At 44.7% G+C, this 16640-nt stretch overlaps 1 pseudogene; it reads left to right on the top strand.

Annotated features, from left to right (window-relative positions):
* The first annotated feature begins 16243 nt into the window (after positions 1 to 16243).
* Positions 16244 to 16362, top strand: LOC136656659 (5S ribosomal RNA; annotated as a pseudogene).
* Positions 16363 to 16640: the final 278 nt, after the last annotated feature.

The raw sequence follows: 16640 nt of genomic DNA, 5'->3' as shown, positions 1-16640 counted from the left end.
TTCTGTGGTGTCTCAGAGGTCCAGAGAGGGCTCAGACATTTCCAGGTGTTGAGGCCCCTAGCCAGAATACGAGAGAGCTTGATCCCACTGGGATGAAATTAACAAGTGTTTAAATTTTAGGCCCCTTTGAGCTTGAGGCCCAAGTCACTATTATTATTATTATGAGATTTTTTTTTGCATAGTCAGGTAGATGTTATTGACTGGTTTGCTTTATCCAGTCCTTTATCGAGTCCTTTCCAAGGACCTGGGATACCTGGTTTTTGTTCTGTTTTGCTGTTATAAATATCATCGCAAGATGTAAGCTGTTCCCAGTAAAGCTGCTTTTTGTAGTTGGTGGATGGCAATTTCTGTGGCCCCGATGCTGTTCAGGTGCTCTTCAAGGTGTTTCAGAATAGCACCCAGGGCACCAATCACCTCTGGGATCACTTTGGTCTTCTTCTGTCATAGCCTTTCAATTTCCACTTGTAAATCTTTGTATTTTGTTATTTTTTCCAGCTCTTTTTCTTCTACTCTGCTATCATCTGGTATTACTATATCTATGATTTTTAACTTGTTTTTCTTCCTGACTACAGTTATGTCTGGTGTGTTGTGCAATAGATGTTTGTCTGTCTGTAGTCGGAAATCCCATAATATTTTGGCATATCCATTTTCAGTGACTTTTCCAATTTTGTGGTCCCACCAGTTTCTCACTGCAGGTAGCTTGTATTTTCTACAGATGTTTCAGTGTATCATTGTAGCAATCTTGTCACGCCTTTGCTTGTAATCATCCTCATCATCAACATTTATTTCCCTGGCAGGCATTCAAAGCCGCTTACAAATATAATAAAAATATAAACATTAAAATCTCCTAAAAGCAGTAAGACAACCTTAAAAGTCTCATTAAAAAACCAAGAACAAGAGAAAAAACAGAAACCAGCAACAATGTTGTTCTATTTATATGCTGCTTTTCAACAACAGCAACAAAAGTTCACAAAGTGGAATACAATGAAAATTTAAAAAAAACAAAAAACCTAATTGGCTTCCTGTTTCAAAAGGGATAACAATCTTTAAAAAATGGCCCTCCTCACTGCTCTGGCCCTGACTCTTGGAGAAGAGTGGCTCCTGCAGCATTAGAAGTAGTTTTTTAGGTAACATTGAAGGTTAGCTAATAATAGTCAGTGATTTGGTTTATTGTTACTTTTTTACTGTCATGTGGCATGCTCTTTGGATTTTTTGCTAGAGGCACTGAAATATCTTGGGCTACCTCCAGTCTGCCAAAAAAAAAAAAAAAGTACAGTTCTATTTAGGTCTCTGTATGCAAGAAACTCTGCGTTAAATCAGTTGCATATACTTGTCCTGACAGCATATTAGAAGCCCACTTTGCTTTGAAATGACTGGATTTTAGCCCTTGTGCCTCCAACATGCGCCCAAGGCATGTCATTATGTAGTCTAACCCTCGCACTTTATTATTGCTTATAGATACATTAAGTCTGACGAAAGCTTATGAAATAATAAAACAAAGTTGGGGAGGATTGGGATAAGAAAGAGCTCTTTTATTAAACTTGATGTGTTATGGGGATGACATGTCACACCTGGTTACACTGACTGTCATGTTACGTTGCCTTCCTGAACCAGTTACCATGATCAGGGCTGACAGTTCAGAACATTTCAGGATTTAAATGCCTCAAATGAAGCCAAATCCTTTATAGCATCATCAGGTCAGATATTCACCTCTCCATTATTTCCTCATGAAAGTCAAGTGCATGGTCTTTAAGTGCCTCCTTAGACCTAGTTCTCACTGAGATAGTAAACCTATGTCTGGGCTGTAGCACTTCAAACTCTCAGAGGCAGCTCGCCAGATGGAATCGTACCCTAAAAAAGCAAATCCATGCACATAGAAAACTAGCAGCTCATGCACAATGTGAGGCAAACCCTGACCTTCAGTTAGTTTTGGTGAAAGGATGTTCTTATCATCATCATCACCATCATTACTATCATTACCAGTGATGTCATAGCCTACCAGATATTTTGGAATAAGAATTTTGGGTGCTCACTAATTCCAGCTCTACCCAAGTGTTTAAGAACTGTTGCAATGTTGCCGTCTAATGTTCAGTGTTCCTAATAATGTGCTTTGTTGCTAGTGTTCAACTGTTATCATGTCAATGCCTTTATTGGCCAAATATTACTTCAGGGCCTTGGGTAATGGTTCCTGAATTGTGAGCCGGGAAACCAGCCAGGGGAGTCAAGGAATCCTTGAAAAAAAACCCAACACCCAACCCAGCACCCAGGATTGTAGGCCTAATGGGGAGCAGCAACCAATGACCAAGTAGATCAAGGGAGCCACCAGTTGAAAAAGTTTGGGGACCACTGGTTTTGTCAGTGACAATCAGGGCAGTGATTTGGCGTGACTATAGGGGTGGCTACCATTCTTTTTGTTCTTATTAAAGTGAATGCCTGCCCCTCTATGTGCCGTAAAGCACTTTCCGGCAGCATGATGAGTAGCAATGCCAAAAACAGGTGTGCTGTATCCAGCGGGGGTAGGGTGGGGAGGTAGATTAGAAGACTTCAGAAGTAAAAGGGGATTTAATCCCCTTCCACCTCTGTAAGTCTCCCACTCCACAATGGGTCTCCTTGGAGGGGGATAGGATCTGGCTGTGACATTGCCGTCAGATCCATTCCCTTCCATAGCTTCCTTGCTCCCATTATACCCTCCTATCCACCCAGTTTCCTCCCTCTCCACCCGTTCTGCACTCCTCTCCTGCCTCTGAACATCCTCTTCTGTCCTCTGCACTTATCTCTCCTGCCTCTCCCACTGAAATACCCGCTCTGGTGAGTGGCAGGAGAGCCAACGACATGGACAGATAGGCTCTGGTCTTCCTGTTGGCATCCCAGCAGCATGCTACTAACTGAGCAGCAGGCAAGCACTCTATGAGGCTTCTGCAGCAGTTAGCACTGGTGGAACGCTTGTTCTGTCAACACCAAATCCCAGTAGGACTGGGTTGTTTGGTGACCCAATCAAAACAGGCACAGTTGGATTTTTAATTGATCCTGACATCTGTGGAATGTGGGGGCCAAATAGTGGCGTCCAAACCTGACCTTGACATTTGCCATTTTGGATTGTGAGTATTTACAAAATTCAGTTTCATAATGACTGCATTGTATCGCTAGATCCCCCACCCTCCAAGTAGTCGCTGCCACAAAAATATGTATGACTTTTGTCAAGTGCAGCAATGGTTGGAAAATGAATCTCTGATTATTACAGATTATAGGAAGTTGAAAACAGGCACAATCTCCTTCCACACAATTTGATATTCTTCTCCCCCCCCTTCCATTTTATTACAACAGCTAGCATATTTGCATGAATGCAAGAGTTGGGCTTGCTGTGAGTAGGATTTCTCCTGCTGCTTATTCTCCACTTGAAGTTCTCCTAATCCTCTTTCTGTGATGGCACAATTGGTTGCCATGGAGCTTATTATTATATTGTCACTAAGACCCTCTGAGTGGAGCAAAACTTCTTTTGGATCTCATCCTCTGCACTTCTTTTTTCCTGTGAGTGTGTTTGATGCCTTAATCTTTTTTCTCCTTTTTTATCATTTAAATACCTTTTGGATTTCTTCTGCTGTTTTCCACTGGTGAGGACAGAAAGCTGAAATGGCATGGCAGAGACGGGGGGGGGGGAGATGGATAGTTCAGTGGTGGGTATTATATTTATATATTTATTATATTTATATAGAATATAAAATGCACATTAGTGTGCAATGAAGAACAAGTCATGTGGCAGCAGGGGTAGGCCATAGGATGTTCAGGGAGGAACCAAGGGCAGTTAGCAGAAGGGAGTGGGTGGATCCCAATGGCAAAGGCACTCGTTGGACTCTATCCCCTGTTCCCAGCCCACACTCGTCCCTTCCACTTATCAGACTTATGTCAGCAAAATAGCTGGCATGGGTCTAAGGAAACCCATAGGAGACCAGGCAGTCTACTGGGAGGGAAGCAGAAATGTTTTAGTCACTTCTCACTGGCTATCTGTTTTCCTCACCACTATAGCATGAAAAGCATGCTCTGTTGGTAAAATTGCATGCTGTGCAATTGCGGGAAGTAAGATTGGGCTGGAGGGAATGTCTGTTCCTGATATGTGAACCGCCTTGAGTGTCCTTCATTGGACAGAAAGGAGGGATATAAAACTCTTAAACAAACAAACAAACAAACAAACAAACAAACAAACAAATAAATAAGTTCATTTACTACATGCACAAAACCTTCTATAGGTTTGAGGCTGTGAAATCTGTATAAAGACGTCTAGGGGAACCAAAGGTTTTGGAAGATGGAGATATTTTGCCTATTTTGTGACTTTAGCAAGTTTTTGTATGCCCCCAAATAGCTCGGTTTGGAAATCCAATCTTTGGTGACCTGTTCTCAGAGGGAGAGATACTACAAGTGTGACAGACAAGTCTCTATTTACTCATCCACTAAATATTTTTCAGTCAAAGGTATAGGAGTTAATCATGCCAGATTTCTTTAATGAACCATCTATTGATTAGATTGAACTTGTTGGGAGCTGTTTTCTGCGGCATCTGATAAATAATTCTGATAATTTTTTTTTTATTTTTTACATTTTTCCCCAATGCATCACCAAGAAGCTTGGGGTGGCAGACATGTTTTCCCCTCTCTTCCCTTTTTATCCTGGCAAAACCTCTCTGCGAGAGGTCTGCCTGAGTGATTGCGGCAGGCCCAAAGTCACCTTTGACTGAGCTCAAGGCTCTGCTCGCTAATATGTCACAGAATTACCTTCCTTTCTCTTATGCTCAGCTGTTCTCAGCTTCACCTCTGATCATTTCTGCAGAGTTCAAAATACGATGCTGCTCATGAAAATCAGTACTAGTGATGTGTCAAAATGTAACAGGCACCAAAAATGCCGAGGGAGCTTCTTAATTCAGGAAATCTAACCCACTCCAAATGCAATGTAAACTAGGGTAGGAGCATGTTGGGCCAACCCACAGGGCCATAACTAGGGTGGCGCCTGAGGGGCACCTGCCCCAGGTGCTCTGCCAAGAGAGAGGGTGCAAGACTGGCCCCAGGCTCTGTCCTAGCTAAAGCAGACTCTGTGGCTGTTTCCTGGGCCCCCTTCTGTCTCTTCTGGAAGCTCCCACCCTCCAGAGAAGAAGCAATGGGCCACAGGAAGCAGCCACATTCCCCCCCCCCCGAGGGAGTCCAGCTGCCTTCATGTGCGGCGCAAAAGCAGTCACCTCTGGACTCTCTCTGGATGAGGCTGTACACATGCACATGGCTGCTCCTCCTCCAGGGAGACCCTGGAAGAGACTGCCTTTGTGCTGCTTGTGGCACAAAGGCAACCTCTTCCATGCTGTCCCTAGAAGAGGAGCAGCCTTGTGTGTGCAGCCAATGCTGCCTCCTCCAGGGAGATCCCGGAAATGATGTCATGTGACACCGTGATGTCACTGCCCCAGGGTGCTGGGGCATGACAGTTTGACATCACTGCCGCCAGCACCAGGGCAGGACATTACACCTCTACCAACCCATGGCTCTTTGGCATATAATATGCAGGAATACTTTTGGCTGAACTCTTTTTTGCATCACAATTAATATAAAAGTAAACACGAAATATTCAAGCATTATGATTCTTTATTGGTGAGAGTCCACTGGGTTAAAGTATGTAAGTTTAATGTCCATGGTGAGTAAATATAACTAAGAATTTAAATGCTTCTGAAATGTTGCTGCTCTCAAATATCTGAAGTGCATTATGTGCAGCTCTTATGTTAAGCAATTTTGGCTATCCCTGGGTTGAAGAAAACTTGCAAAGACCTCTAACATTCTTTGACCTTATTGATAGTTATAGGTTTCCTTTTATGTTAGAGAATCTGGATTTCCAAGGAGGGCAATGAATTTGTTGTGAACTCGACAACCCTGAAGAATTCAAGACTGTTACAGAGCAATCTGCCGCGCAGGCCCCCTACAGTGCCTTCTGAATGCTGCAAATTGTGCTGTAAAGAGGCCCACACTGATCCTAAAGGCCTGATCCAGCCTTGGACAAGGTGAGTTTGCATGGGGGTGGGGGGGGAGAGGATTCCAGGAGGGAGGAATGGACATTTTAGGGAGAGGGAGGGTGGAACATGAGGTGGGTCAGGCCCAGGAGGGGTCAGGATTGGCAATGGCGACACAAGCATCCTAACCCCTGCCTCTGTCCAAGCAGCCTTCCATGGGCTTTGCAAAAATTTACACAGATTTGCAAAATGCCTGGCACAGATCCAAGTAGCCCCATAGGGGCTGGGGATGGGCAGGGGATAAGGGGGATAACATCCCCTTACCCAAAGTTGACCTCCAGCCGGCTGTTAACCTACACTGGATACAGCGCAGGGCATTTGGCCTGGCTATTAAAGCGCAAGTTAGAATTGCACTTTTAGTGGAACCTTCCTTGAGTATTTGGTGAACTCTATTGTAACAGGGGTGTAGTGGAGGGGAAGGTTGGAGACTGAGGTTCTGGGACTCTGGCTATAGTTGGAGCAGTGAAATCATCCACAGGAGTACTCGAGTGCTGCCTTGGAAACTTTTTTAAAAACAGAATTTAGCCAAGAAGTTTCAGCAGGATGCAAACTGAGACATTTGCCTAGAGGCATATGTTAATGTCTAGGCCACCATCTTCCCCAAGGCAGTACGTAGCTCATGTTAAATTAAGGCTGAAATCCAATGCAAATTTACCTGGGAGTAAGTCTGTGCAGTGGGACTTACTTTTGACAAAGCATGTATGAGTTAGCCCTTTATGTCTTTATATTTATTCAGAATATTTTTAATCCCATTCCTCCCCCCCCCCCCCCATTTTTATGCATTTGTTTTAAACTATTGCAAAGTATACTAAGAGCCTGGGAAGAACTAAGCTATTACTTTGAAACTCTATTTAAAGGAGAAATAAATGGCAGGAAAAGAATGTTTATGGACATACTGTATTTACAGGTGATTTTTGTTGTTGTTCTATAGCGGGGTGGCCAAACTGTGGCCCACGAATCGCATGAGGCTGTTTGACATATAATATGCTGCTTGCATAATTATCTTGGCTGAGCTCTTTCCTGCCTCACAATTAATATAAAAGGTAAAGAAAAAAATTCATCTTTATAATTATTTACCTGATTTAAACTGAGAGTCCAATGGATTAAAATGCAAGTATAATGTTCATGATGAGTAAATATACTTCAGAATGTAAGTGCTAATTTTAATGCAAGATTTCAGTCAAGGGTAAGGAATTTGAATCCTTGTTTGACTCCGAAGATTCTTGATCTCTCCCTCTTCCTCTCCCCCCACTCACTGGATACAACATGCTCCTCTTTGGTGTAGGTATACTGGGGGCGGAAGGTTAGGATTGGGTTCAGGCAGCCCAATCCTATTCCCTGAGGCTGACACGAGGAGCAGCGGTACCGAAATGGCAGCCACTGTATCCTGTGGGACTGGAGCAACCACCAGAATTAACTTGGTGTAAGGGGATAGTTGTCCTCTTACCATGATAGAACCCCAGCATCCCCATAAGAACATAAGAACAGCCCCACTGGATCAGGCCATAGGCCCATCTAGTCCAGCTTCCTGTATCTCACAGTGGCCCACCAAATGCCCCAGGGAGCACATCAGATAACAAGAGACCTGCAAGGCTTCCTGGGAATTGTAGTTAAGAACATAAGAACAGCCCCACTGGATCAGGCCATAGGCCCATCTAGTCCAGCTTCCTGTATCTCACAGTGGCCCACCAGATGCCCCAGGGAGCACACCAGATAACAAGAGACCTCATTCTGGTGCCCTCCCTTGCATCTGGCATTCTGACATAAGAGCCCCAAGGGGTCTCTTTGGAGCTGTGCCAGCTATTTTGCTGGAGCAGAACCAAGGAAGCCCGTGTAGGGCTCTGCAGGCTGGGAGGCCTATGTAGAGCTCTGCTGGCCTCAGCACCAGTGCTACATGTGCCTGATGGCACTTTTACGACACCTGACAATGGCAGTACAAGTGTACTGCTGCCACTGAGTTCAATAGGATTGGGCCCTAAGTGCAGTAGGCTGAAATCCTATGCACTCTTACCTGGGGGTAAGCCCCACTGAATATAATTGGACTTACTTCTGAGTAGACATGAATAAGTTTGGGCTATAGCATATCCCCTGGGGGCTGGGGATAAGAATAGGCCCTCGGTTTGGCTGTACTTGTCGTAAGAGGCGACTAAACAGCCACCGGGTAGATGGGACTGGTCAGCCTGGGAAGGCAGCTCATCTGAGAGAAGGAAAACTCTGATCCCAAACCTCCACTGCCTTGTGGCTACATCCAGTTATGGAAAAGGCTTCAGGAGTCAACCTCGAGGCAAAATCCGGAGCCGGAGTCCCTGAGGCAGTTCATGGCTGAACACAGTCACGTTCTGGCAACTCCTGCGACGCCGCTGGAACCAACCGTATTGGCCTCTGCCTTTCCATTGGACCATTTCAGCGATGTGGAGAGGGGGGATTTGCTGCATGGGAAACAGCCTATCCTCCATACCTACTTTACCCAGGCTTTGTGCACTGGAGAGGACACTCTGTTCCAGAACCACCATTCAGAGCGTGACACCATAGTCTTCCGAGACTGAAGGATGCCAACAACAAGGGGGAGGGCAGGTAGATAGGGCCTGGGAGGGGGAGGGATTAGTGCGGCTGTATCCTATCCCCTTCCCTGGTCCGATCTGGCAACATAGATCAACCCAGATTTGTGCCAGCAATTTTGCTGGCGCAGGTTCAAGTTGACCCATACCTCCAGGAGACCTTACCTCTCCCTTACCTCAATGTTTTGAGCATCAAACACTAATCAGGAGAAATGAACTTTGAAAAATAGTTATTTGACCAGCTCTGATAAAATCCTAAATGTGAGATGGGCAGCCCAATTGTAACTAAATCCCCCTGATGCAATGGTTGATGCAATGACCCTCTCCCACTGAGATTTTTTTTTTTTAAAGCCTATTTTGCATGAGGAGAAAATAAGGAATTTGATTAGAACTCATTATTTGAATCACTGCAAACATCTAACTGTTCATTCAAAGAAATGAACCTGGGCTGGAATTAAAGAAGCATTAATCACAGTTTGGCCTCATTTAATTGTTTTATTTAAAGGTCATTCTATAAATTACGGAAAGGACAGGCACCAATAAGGTGTGGAGGAGTCTGCACCGTGGAGATTCAGAAAACACTCTGAATGGGGAGGGGAGCTTAAGAAGATAAAAACAACATATTGGTTGAATGCCAGCAGCAGGTTAACTTAGATTAATCAAGAATTGTGAGTGCCTCTTCCCAGATTCAATGTTGTTTGTTGCAGAGCAACTTGCTTTTGTTCTTTTGAATCCATTGGATACTCTTGCCAAGCAGGAGCCTATAAGCTCAGGTAAATGTGTGCTCATTTTAAGGGTTTGGGACCATCCCACCATCTAGAACCTAGACCAGAGGTTCAAATTTTTTACTGCTGTGATCCACCGTTGGCCACATCACACCCAGAATGCCTTTTGGCTTCTGGTAAGCACCCCAGAATGCAAGGCTGCAAAGCCTCGTGTGATGTGGCCAACGATGTGGGTTGTGCACCGGTGCTACTTGAAAGCCAAAAGGCATTCCGGGGCTTGATGTGGGTTGTGACCTACTTGTGGGTTGCAATCCACAGTTTGAGAATCACTAACCCAGACTGCAGTACTAGAGATGTGAGATTTTCCTGATAATTTTTTTTAAAACTTTTTGAGCTCTCCTCAAAATGGTTTAGCTATTTCACTGGAAAAGGAAGGAAATTCCAAATTCACTTTTAGTCTTTCCAAGAGCCAGACTATGAATGAAACAATCGTAATGCAACTGTCCTTAATTTTGTGTGTCATATGCTTCCCAGTGGCTGATATAAGTGGCAGGCTTCCAGAATCGTGTGGTATAATTTGAAATCCTTGTAATCCTAACCATACTTACTTCGAAGTATCCTGTGCATGCTTATTTGGGAGTCACTGTCTGAACTTAATGGAACTTAGGGTGCCGTTCTATGCACACATTCCGGAAATGAGCCCCACTAAACACAATAGAACTTACTTCTGAGTAAACGTGTATAAGATTGTGTGGTTTGTTCCTAGGAAACATGTATAGAATCAGGTTACATATCCCACTGGAGTCTTTGGATTTATTTCCAGGGAAGCATGGTTAGGGTGGCATGTAGGGTCACATGCTGAAGCAGATATTTCATTATATCAGCACTCTCAGGCTTTCAAAGTGGTTTAAAATTCCTAGTAAATGTGATTTGGGGTGCAATCCTAACCCACTTTCCAGCACTGGCATAGCTGTGCCCATTGGACGTGCGCTGCATCCTGCAGTTGGGTGTCTCTCACAGAGGCCTTCTCAAAGTAAGGGAATGTTTGTTCCCTTTCGTCGGAGCTGTATTGCTCTTATGTCAGTGCTGGAAAATGGGTTAGGATTGCAGCCTTAGCCACCAATGTTCTTCTGTGAACATCTTTAGGATTGCTTTCAGTCATCTCCTCAAAATCAGCGTTGATTCCTAGAGACTGCAGGCTAGATTGGCAACCCTGTTCCTAAGACTTGAGAAGGCTTTAGGAGAAAGAGTCAGCTGAGCTTCAAAAGGGTGCCATGACAGAAAAGCTTAGGAATCCAGCTGGTTAGAGTGAAGCAGAGCCCTCTGGATTGATGGAGCCCAGAATAGGCCCAAGGGTGGAATCAGGGCTGTGGGCAAGTCCGGTCTTAGCAGCTGCGGGACTCAATACAAAATGTTTTTGCGGGGCCCCACCCCATGGTCCCCTCAACTCACCAGGATTTTAGGTAGCAGAATGGCTCCTGACAGCAAGGTGACCACCAACATCGGGGGGGGCAATTTCAAGCCAGTCGGAACCAGGGGTGGGTGAGAGGGCAACTCTAGCAGCAACACTTTGCTTGCTGCACTTTCCTTATGATACTTTGGCACGGAAAATTCAATCCTGGAGTGTTAGCTACAGAGCAAGGTGCCGACTGCAGCTACTCCACTTGCTGCCCCGGTGCGGGGATCCTCCAAGAACAGAGCCCAATTTGGTCAAATTGCCCTAAGGTCTTTCCTGGGCATGGGTTAGAGCTCAGTGGTGTTTGGTGGGCCATGGGGTGGGGAGTGTACAAAGGCTCACTACCTACAGAATAGTCTATAGACAAAACACTCACAGGAATATCTGGCTATATGGTGGCATCCCAAGTTTGGCAACCCCATGTAAGATGGGGCAGGTCGTTATGTGCTGGGGAAAAAATGATAGGAGCTCCCTGTCAATAGCACAGATCACACCTTATGTATCCGGTATCCTTGGTAAGAGGAGTGCCACATCTTGGTATCCAAGGAATGAGCAATGATCATAGGGTCCACACTGTGTCACTAGGTTTAAAAATCTCAAGCAGAGCACCAAATAACGAGATAAGAGGGCACGCAAATGATGGCCCTGCTGGTCAGCAAACTAGCTGAAAATCAAGCAAGCTGCAGAGAGATGAGAATATGGTGTAGTGGTTCCGAGTTGGATGTTGGCAACCTTCAGCCTCGAAAGACTATGGTATCGCGCTCTGAAAGGTAGTTCTGGAACAGCGTCTAGTGTGGCTGAAAAGGCCGATTCGGGAGTGACAATCCCTTCCACACCGGGAGCAAGTGCAGTCTGTCCCTGGTCTGTCTCCCTGGCTGTGGGCCTTCCTTCTTTGCCTCTTAGCCTCAGACTGTTGGCAAAGTGTCTCTTCAAACTGGGAAAGGCCATGCTGCACAGCCTGCCTCCAAGCGGGCTGCTCAGAGGCCAGGGTTTCCCACTTGTTGAGGTCCACTCCTAAAGCCTTCAGATCCCTCTTGCAGATGTCCTTGTATCGCAGCTGTGGTCTACCTGTAGGACGCTTTCCTTGCACGAGTTCTCCATAGAGGAGATCCTTTGGGATCCGGCCATCATCCATTCTCATGACATGACCGCATTTGAGGCATTAAGGGAGGTGAGAAGACGATAGACATGATAATAAACTTAAAACACTGAGGGCCAACTCCTATTGTGTTCTTGCATTGCTGGAATTAGTGTTCGGGCAACCGGAAGAAGAATTAAAAACAGCCAGGTCATTTTTTCTCCCCCGTTCAGGATGGAAGCATCTTTCCAATTCCCTTTGGTTTGGCCATTGTGGGTCATATATCTTTGCGAGCCACTGGGGTATATGTGAGCCATTGGTCCCTTTCCACTCTGATTAGCTGAAATGCTCATGTGGGACTTAATAAGTGAGATGGATGGTGTGAATGGCTCACCCTTCCTTACATTTGGCACTGAGGTATATCAAGTACAAATGCTCAGAGCAATTTTCTCATGTGCCATATGGCTCTGTCGTCCCCAAGGCCCATTCTCCTCCTTAATTTTTTTTTTTTTAAAGCAAGCAGGGCAAGTGAGTGTAGCAGCTGCACAGCTGTACATTAATATGAGCGTTCTCTTTTGTGGGGACTTCTATGATTAGATCTTTAATAGACTGAAAAAGACTTCGATAAACGAATGGAACGGATAGATGGCGAAGTCGGAGAAATGTTTTAACCAAACCTCTGAAGTGAATCGAGCCTGTGTCGGTTTGTTTGCTCCTCATATCAAGTGAAAATTAATGAAGGTGGTGGTTGCTGAACCATAATGCCATTTAGTTTCTGATTTCTTTTTTTAGTGAAAATAAAGAGAGGGGGGGGGGGCGAATTGATTTTCCAGAAATAAGAATTTGCAGCCCACTGCGGTAGCATACGTTTGGACGTAATGGACTCTTTGATTAATGTTTTTATTTATTTATTTTCCCCCGTTCCCCACTGTGAGCCATTTATAAAAATGGGACATGGCACTAATGAAACTGACGGGTATCATGGGATATGTCCACCTACTGCTGTTGAGGCTGGCGCTATTAAGACATTTCACCCAGGGTGCGGGAAATGAGGCATTGCTCTGTCATGGTGATATGCGCTGGCCCTGTCTTGATTATTCTGAACAGGTCTATTGTGGTGGTTTTGTCTCAAGTGATGCCTGGTGGGAATGAGGAATTTAAACAGAAGCACCATAATGGTCCTTTTAATGGCTGTGGAGGGCATCTGAGCAGTTCACCTGCAGAAGTGGGGTCTGAGATGAGCGGGCTGCAAAGAGTGAGTATATATAGGAACAGGTTGCAGCTAGAATGGGGGGGGGGGAGAGAGAGTTCTGTCATTTCTAGCTAGAGTTGGGTGAAATTGGGCGCAAAGCCTTGGAGACCTGCCCAAATGGCACTCTGGGATCTACTGTGGAATTTGCCTACTGTAAGAGTATCTGCTTCCTCTTATGCGCTATTTACATATGTGATTTGTAAATGAAGCAAATACAAGCATGCCGCTGTATCTGTTTGACAGACCCACCACAGATACGGAAACTGTGGATATGGAGAACTCTATAAAAATTGAAGCCCCCTGAAGAAAAAGTGGTTTGCCCTTATAACCCCCCCTTGCGTGCCCATTAACATTGTTAAAAAGTGTACTTGGGCAAAATTTTGTTTTGTTTTAACAAGTTGTTTTAACAGGTTACAGAGCAGGCTGCCGGCTTGACAAAACTCGCTCTAATGCTAAAGTTAACCACTTTTGGTTAACCAGAAGTTAACCACTTCCTGTTTAGCGTTAGGGCTAGTTTCATCAACTAGTGTGTGTGGGGGGGGGCACGATCCACAGATAACTGAATCTGCAGATATGGGATCCGCAGATATGGTGGCGCACCTGCATTTCCAGTAGTCTGTCAGGTAATGGAAGCTTGATAGTGCTTTTTAGGCTTAGTATAAAGCCACTTGATAGTTCAAGATGAACTTACCCAACAGGGTAAGTGCTCCAGGGTACTCTCCACAAGTGAGACCAAACCAAGGCACCTTGGAACTTTCGACAAGCCACCATGCAGTGCTTCCCTCTTCAGGACCCCTAGAATTTCACTTGAAGCCATAGAAACTAAGGCCCCAATCCTCTTGTGCCCTTGTACTGCTAAAACTAGCATTCCAGGTCTTTTTGCATGTGGAACATTTTTACAAAAGCCTCAGGTGCACAATGGTATTCACTTTCTTCAAACAGGCTCTGGCTTGCACAGCAGGGATTAGTCTTTTGCCTCTACCATCACCCTACATAGGAATAAAGCCCAATTCAATCCACTTTTGAGGATCCCTCATTATGTTACCATGTTCTACATACAGTGGATTCAGACCACTGTTGGTGATGGTCACCTGTTCCTGTTAGATCCCAGGTTTTTGAAAGGCAATACAGGCATCCCCTGGTATGCATGCAGGATACGTTCCTTTCCCCTACAGATACCCGAAACCGTGGATAAAAGGGAACCAGGCAAGAAGGGAGACTAAGAGAGAACATAAACTTTCTGCTTCCTGCCTCCTTACCTGCTTGTCTTGTTATAAGCTCTCTGCTTATAGCCTTTGGTTAAAGCAAGGCAAGTTATTCGTGCAAATGTATTGAAGATAAGCAAGGTAGTGGGGCGGGGGGTGCTGTGGGGAATCTGAGATTCACGGATATGGGGGGACGCCTATATTCAAAGTCAGTGTTCCCTGCCCCCAAACATTTTGTAGTCCACATACTGCAGGCACCAACATAAATCACATCTGTCTCTTTTTATGTTAGTGGCTGTGTGTCAACAGTTCTTTTAATAATTATTTGTGAACAAACAAGCAAATGGGAAAAAATAAACGCTCTGCAAAAATAAATCCCACCAGCCCTGCAAAAATTAGGCTAAATCCGTCAACCGTTGGTATACATCTAATTGCATAATGTTTGAAGCACGCCAAAACAAATGTCATTAAACCATTACATTATTCCAGACAAAAATAATTCCCAGCAGCCGAGACAAACCTAGGTTGATTATAATCTACGAGCGCACATATGAAATGTATAAGAGTTGAAGCGTGCTGCGCTGAAGACGATCAAATTGTCGATTCAGAAGTACAAAATGAAATCATTTAAATATATTCTCGGAACCCAGGCAAAATTACGCTTGTCATTCACTGGAGTACAAGTAATCAAATGTGCAGATTATTCATAGCCTATACCATTCCCTACCAAGTGCCATTGAACTGTTACTCTTGCCGGGGTGAGAGGGAAATTTGCTGCATCTTCATATGTATCTTCAACAGCAAATTAAGATGTGTTCTAATATTAACAGCAATTGCAAAATCAAATTAGGCTGCTAATTTGATATTTAGGAAGATTATTCGGGAGAGATTGTGGGAAAACAAGGGTAAGATGTTGACTATCTGAGCAGAAGCTTAGATGATAACCGTAGGAATAGTAAGTCATCCCCCCCTCCCCATTCATTCATGCATTTTCTCTTCCTCCTTCATTTTATGAATATAAATTCTTCTTGGATTAACCCTTTTCTGCCTGCTCCACTGGTGTACACATATGGTCCCTGTTGCATTTATGCAACGTTGGGCAGAAATGGGGATAGATCACACAATCGCACTTGATGTCTACAACATTGTGATGACTTGTGACTTGTGGGCTCTCTTTCTTCGTCCCCCAACTACTTTTCTTAAGGAAAGTCTTAGCATAAGGATCCCTAGGAAAGTTTATGTTCCTCGAGTCACTGTGAAATCTTGATAGCTCTCTGCCGTTGCAGAAAGAGCACATAGCCAAACAGACAGGACATTTTGCGTACCCTTTTTCTTCTTCATCTGGATCCAGCAAGAACAATCGCTTCTAGCCAGCTCGCTTTCTTGGAATGGCATGTACTTTTGAGAACCAATTGAGCATCTAAGCTGTCCTAAGCTGTTCAAAGGGCTAGTAGGGATGTCCAGGTGTTTGTAAACAATCAACTCTGATGGACAAGTAGCATATTCAGCCCTAGGTTTCATACACTCAATTACTGGCTTGGTTGGCCCAAAGATCACATCTGTATGTGACCATCCTCTCATCTACCCCTGAGGATTAAAAAAAAAAAAGTATTATGGACCGAAGGTGTTAACAACCAAACTTGGAGGAAGTGCCAAATAGAGAACAGTGTAACAGCCCAATCCTATCTCCTAACTTGCTATTTATTGACTTTTTACATGTCACAGCCTATACGTTTGTAGAATTGTTGTTTCTACAGTATTTGCTGTGCCAGCTTTTAAGTATGTTTGAATATTTTTAATTTTTTTTTAAAAATGTATTTTGTACATTTTGTACAGATATTTTGTATTGGATTGCGTAATGAAAATTGGATTGAGTAATGCCTTCTGGAAAGGCAGGGGTATAAATAAATAAATACCCCAAATCCAAAAATCCATAATGCGCTGTTGTTACCCTGCACGTGCCCAATCTCATCTGATCTTGGAAGCTAAGCAGGGTCAGGCCTGGTTAGTACTTGGATGGGAGACCGCCTGGGAATAGTGGGTGCTGTAGGCTTATACCATAGCCCTTCAAGACTGAAGGTTGCCAACCATCATCATAATGCGGACCCACCTCCCATCCTTCCCCTGGCATGCCTCTAGCCTGCCCCCCTCCCCGCATCACACCTCCCTGTCATGCCTCCCCCCACCCTCTCTGTGTCCCCCACTGGCCTCTCCCCTCCCCGGAACACCTCCTTCCCATCCCCGTCCCCAACCCTGCCTACCGCTCCGCAACCCGGCAGTCCAGGAGACCGCCAAGCTGCTGAAGCTGGGTGACCACCCTGTGCTAGCCCA

The sequence above is a fragment of the Tiliqua scincoides genome, chromosome 6 (assembly GCF_035046505.1).
Source record: "Tiliqua scincoides isolate rTilSci1 chromosome 6, rTilSci1.hap2, whole genome shotgun sequence".
Lineage (NCBI taxonomy): Eukaryota > Metazoa > Chordata > Lepidosauria > Squamata > Scincidae > Tiliqua > Tiliqua scincoides.
The sequence above is the reverse complement of the archived record's forward strand: the minus strand, read 5'-3'. Positions and strand labels throughout refer to the sequence as shown.